This window comes from Xyrauchen texanus, chromosome 44, assembly GCF_025860055.1.
Source record: "Xyrauchen texanus isolate HMW12.3.18 chromosome 44, RBS_HiC_50CHRs, whole genome shotgun sequence".
Lineage (NCBI taxonomy): Eukaryota > Metazoa > Chordata > Actinopteri > Cypriniformes > Catostomidae > Xyrauchen > Xyrauchen texanus.
The window spans coordinates 31,469,038-31,475,254 of record NC_068319.1 but is presented as its reverse complement, the minus strand read 5'-3'; positions in this window follow the sequence as shown (position 1 = coordinate 31,475,254).

The following is a 6,217-nucleotide window of genomic DNA, read 5'->3' as shown; positions in this document are numbered from 1 at the left end:
CTAAACTTTGTGGGAATTAATGGCATTCCTGTTAAGTGTCATATGACACCGAAATTACCCATAACATCTCCAGATAACACAAAAATTTTTAAAATGCATGATTTTGTGATTTTGCCTGACTCTCTGTTCTGCCTGCTGGTCTGTGATCCGATGCATAAAAATAAAAAAAAAGAAAGAAAAAAAGGAAAAACTTTGATTCTAACTCATTACAATTGCTGTTTCCCTCAGTATATTGTCAGTCTGTGTATACAGGAAATTGCAGAGAAGTTTGCAGCTCAACGTCTGTTAACACTTCTGCTGCGAAACAGGAAATGCTCAACATCTACCCAGCATTATGGGCCGCCCACAAAGATGAGGCAGACCTTATTGATATCAGACCATATGTTGCAAAACTCCGCTCTGACATGTCGGTATACTACAAATCAATACCCACTATCCAAGGAAAAGGAGGAAGGTATAGGTCCCATAATACAACAATGTCATAGTAAAGGTATTATAAACTCTCCATTTAACACTCCAATTAACCCAGTAAAAAAGGCTAATGGCACCTGGCGAATGACACAAGATTTAAGAAAAGTGAATGATCTGGTCATACCATTATCTCCCCTGGTGCCGGATGTGCAGACGGTATTGGCTTCGATACCTGTAAATCATGACTGCTATACTGTTATTGACCTATGCTCTGTTTTTTTTCAGTGTTCCTGTTTCCCCTGTGACACAGCCACTGTTCACATTCACATACGAGGGTACACAGTTCAAGTGGACCAGACTCCAACAGGGTTTTCGAGGTTTTCGCGGTATTCTCCGCTGTAGTGCACGCAACGTTAAAGGACACAAAGCTGCCGCCACAGAATTGCCTGCTTCAGTACGCCGGCAACATACTGGTGACTGGGGACTCCCCTGAAAGCTGTGAAATGGCATCCACCATTGTCTGCAATGTGGTGGCAAATGCCGGCTTCAAAGCCTCTAAGGACAAACTGCAGTGGGTGAGACCCAAAGTGAGCTACTTAGGTCTCGTGTTGACTGCAACACAATTTCACTATCTCTTGACAGGGTGAAACTAATATTGACTTTTCAACATCCCAAAACCAAAACGCAGATGCAAAGCTTCCTGGGTCTAGTGAACTATTGCAGGTCATGGGTACCGAAGTGTTCTTTATACGATCGCCCTCTCAGGTCCACAACCACTGACTCAGTTCCAGAACACGTTGTATGGACCAGCGAATTGAATATCGCGTTTCAGAGCCTGAAGGAAGCGCTGACTCAGATACCAGCCATGGGTCTACCAGACTACACCAAGCCTTTCCATTTATACGTGCATGAAAGCGGGGGCACTGCGGCCGCGATCCTCGCACAGGCTCATGGGGGCCCATATAGGCCTATTGCCTATTTGTCCAAAACACTCAATACAGTTGCTAGAGGCCTGCCTGCGTGCCTGCGTTCAGTGGCTGCCACAGCGTTGATGGTTCAGGACACTGAGCGTATAGTGTTATCGCACCCTCTTACCGTCCACACCCCTCACCAGGTAAGAGTGATTTTGCAAAATCTCACCACACAACACATGACTGCACAGCGAAGGAGTGGATACGAAGCTACCCTCCTTGCAACAGCTAATCTGACCATCACTTCCACATCAACAACACATGGCCCTACACTATGTTTGCACAAAATGTTAACCAAGGGGGCATTTAACAATGAACATGACTGCATGTTACAAATCGCAGACCAAACCTCTTGCAGACCGGACGTTTCAATGTCCGCTCTGGAGGAGGGGGATTATTGGTATATAGATGGATCATGTTCAAAACCGAATGATTCAGTGTATTGGTGCGGCTATTCAGTAACCCAACTTCCAGGTACCGTAATTGAGGCATATTCATTACCGTACAAATCAGCACAGGCGGCAGAGCTGTTTGCATTAATTAGAGCATGCCAATTGGTGTAAGGAACCTCCATTAACATATACACAGACTCAAAATATGCACGATATTGCACGATTTCGGAAAAAATGTGGGAAGAGAGGGATATCAAGACAACTTAAGGAAAACCCATACCACACCAAAACCTAGTTGCAGAATTACTCAGAGCAGCACAACTCCCAACGAAACTGGCTGTCATAAAGGTCGCAGGCCACATGGCAGGGGAGGCAAAAGGAAACAGATTGGCTGATTAAGTAGCAACGTCGGCTTCAAAGGAAGTCGTGATAAGACCAGATCTAAATCAGGCTGAAGAAACTGTTTCTATGATGCAGAAAACTTTAGTAAAAGATATTGGCGTAAAACTTTTACAGACAAACCCATCCGAATCTGATATTCAACATTGGACCTTGAATGAAGTGAAACCTGATCAGAGTAATTTGTTAAGAGACAAGCAAAGAGACAATTCCAAAATGGAATTACACCATCAAGTGTAACTGAACTCTCTCCCTTTGAGATACTAATGGGTAGACCTTTCCCGACCCCGTGGGTCAAAGGTCGCGCTGGCTTTCTCTCCACAGGTGACACGGAGGTGGTGATCGAGGAATACGTAGATTCTCTAATCAAAACATTGAATGGCATTAATGATAATATCATTCTCTCTCTCCCTATACCCACAGAAAAACCCACTCACCCATTTGTTCCAAATCAGCAGGTCCTAATCCGCCGATTGAAACCAACAAAGACTGGAGAACCACGATACCAAGGTCCGGCAACGGTCATAGCCATGACCCGAACAGGAGTCCTGAACGATCTACAGCCACAGTGGATACACGCAAGCCGCGTTAAGCCAGCACAAGAGGAGGGACTGAAAGGTGACTGTTGAGTGCGACCCCACTGAATCAGAATCAGAATCAGAATCAGAATCAGCTTTATTGCCAAGTATGCTTACACATACAAGGAATTTGTCTAGGTGACAGGAGCTTCCAGTCAACAACAATACAAACAATACCAAAAACAGCAGCAAGACATAGGTAATTAAAAACAAAAAAGAACACAAAATACATAATTATACATATACGTACATACACTCACCTTCATACATACCCACATACACACACATAGTGCAAATCTATCCCAATCTGTTATATAAAGAACAAAAAACTGTATATTATGTATATTATGAAGGAGCTGAACACGCAGCGTCAGTGGCAAGCACAACGCAGGAGCCTGAATGTCCTGAAGAACCATGATATATGTGGGACCTATTGATAATCCAAGCAAGTGGAAGGCATAGAAATAGGCCCAAAACAGTCTGGTGTCATTAATTTAGACACCACTCTACCTGTGCAAAGTGTGATCCGGGCCGAGAGAAATAACCCCTATTCACACAACAGGATGAAGGAGGTCATGATGAAACTGACCGCTCTCGGAGCCGTCACAGCCGTAAAGCACCTTAGTGATCTCGAGCACCCCGATCCACCCCACTCATACGCCACAAACTTGTGGTGGCGATTAGCTAATCACACAGCCCGCTCAGCACACCCCAACGAACCATGTTATGTTTGTTCCCACTTTCCCCATAGTTCCAAGCACATGGGAACAAAAGTTACTGAATTAAGTTATCTTGAACCCCTGAAGTGGACGACGCATTACAAAGACACCACCCCGGCAGATCAAGCCCTGTGGGTAATACAGTACTTTCGCCCCGAGAAACGGTTCTGGGGCATTGCCCAAGGTGACGTATTATCCATACCCTATAACTTAACTTGCCATGAACGAAGAGGAGGTAGTGACCCAGTAGGTAACATACCCGATGAATCACCTGTCAGAGCACACCCTGGGGAACCCGGTCGATCTGCTGCCAATGGTGCCTGAGGAAATGTGACAGGTACTCCATGGGGGTCTTCTTAGTGCAGAATCAAATTAAGCTCTCACAGTTTAATCTTGACAATAGCCTATCATCATAGACCAAAAAGACCTGGGCAAACACCATAATGGATTTTGAGCCACACCGGCAGCAAGCATACACCTGGATGCGGGCCTCACGGGCAGCCCGGAGACATTGCTCAGATATGTGCCTCCGTGATACACACCCCTTAACCCCCACGGTCGATGGAACTAGGTCCATGAGAGGGGTACAATGGCTCTGTGGACATAAACTACATGCCTCATTACCAAACGACTGGACCGGACGATGTGCTCTAGTCAACAGCTCTGGATCAGTGATGATAATCAGGGTGAGGCCAAACAGCTCCATAGGACACAGTCGAGTGAAGAGGTCACCTTCATCAACTCTGACCCAGCCAAACTACACTCCGGAAGATCAACGAATATGGGGCAGAGTGGACAAGTTTTCCCAATAATTTTTTGCCCCCATTTGTGTAGTGAATGTTATGAATCAGATCGAAATGAATAGGTTTGACTTGGTTACGTTTATGAATGTTACAGAGCAAGTGTTAGAGGGAATAAAGAAAGAGCTCAGGGAGCTGCGTTTAATGGCCCTCCAGAACAGGATGGTCTTAGACCAGCTCACTGCAGCGCAAGGAGGAGTTTGTGTAATGGTAGGTGAAGCATGTTGTACGTACATCCCAGAAGAGGATGGAGCAGGTGGAATAATAGAGCAAGATATAAGAAATATTTCTGAAATGGTAAAGAGGTCACAAGATCGCGCCAATGGGGATGTTGATTTCTTTTCAGGTTTTTGGATGTTCATTTATAAAATTGAACATTACTTAATGGTTATATTCTGTGTTTTGCTTGTATTTTTCATCATTGCCTGCCTATGGCCTTGTTTTATGCCTTTAATCAAACAAATGATTTCCAGCTCTATTAGCTTAGTGGTAAGACCACCTCACGTTGCTTATTGACCCCTAAGAATGAGCCAAGAAGATACGAGGGAAAAATTGTATGTGATTTTAGCATGGTACAATGTTCAATCTGATTGTGATCATTTTATGATCAATTGGAGCATTGTGAGAAATATAAATTGTACATGCTGTCTTTAGTTTGACATCTAACTATGAATGTATGTGTGCGAATCACAGAATCACACACACAAAGTGTCCATGACCTTCATAGATGTTAGTTTCTCTTGTCTTATCCTCTTTCAGAATGTTTTGCGCTCCAACCAGCACATACTCTTTTCCTTAGCTAAATATCTCAGTCGGACATAACAAATATCTAGGACTGCTTGACATCATTTGATTACCGTTCCCATGCTATTCCGGTCAACATTTATTGTCCTTGGCTGTCTCGCAAGTCTTGCTATCACTATACTATTGGCTGTTGGTTGTTCTTTGTAATATGAAAGGTATAAATATTATGCTTGCCGTATTAAACTTGGAGTAGATTGAATAGAAACACCGTGTGTTGTCGTTCTTTCTTCTCCCTTCATGAAGTCTTGTGTGCTAAACTACAACAAGATCCAAGTTTCATTCCTAACACTCACTCACTCACTCACTCACTCACTCACTCACTCACTCACTCACACACACACACACTCACTCACTCACACACACTCATTCACTCACACACTCACTCACTCACACACACACACACTCACTCACACACACTCTCTCACTCACACACACTCACTCACACACAATCACTCACTCACACACTCACTCACTCACTCACTCACTCGCACACACTCACTCACACACACTCACTCACTCACACACATTCACTCACACACACACACACACACACTCGCTCGACACACACTCACTCACTCACTCACTCTCTCTCTGAAAAAGTGGCTCTTAACGCTATAGATGCGTCGGGGAAGGCGTCCTTTTCTATTACTTTTCTTTAAGGGGGAAAAGACCCTGCGGTGCCCACAACCTGCCCAGACTGGGGGGAGGTAACTTGTGGCTAATACACACGGGTGTTGTCAAGCCACCCGTGGACATGGTGTGGTTGTAGATCTTGCCTGACAAGGGAGGAGTTGCTACAGACACGTGACTGGGGGGCAGCGAGGACTGCCCAAGGGAGACGCAGGTCCTGCCAGCAGGGGGACCGTACCGTAGAAAATACATCACAGGGAGTTGCCTGAAGCGGGAACTATGCCTGTGGAGCACAAGCCCAACACGGAGCACTTGACTCGTGGTGGGTCTGGCGGCGAATTCCTCCACTGAATCTGCGGCCAGAGGGCTAAGGAGGAAGACTGAGAGGATCACTGAAAATCCCAGGAGGGGAACAGGCTTGGCCAGGAAGGGTTCAACCTCCTAGCGCCTCTAAGGAACCTGATCAAGTCGTGCTTACCAAGGGACTTGCCGTCTACTGCATCATGGTGGGCT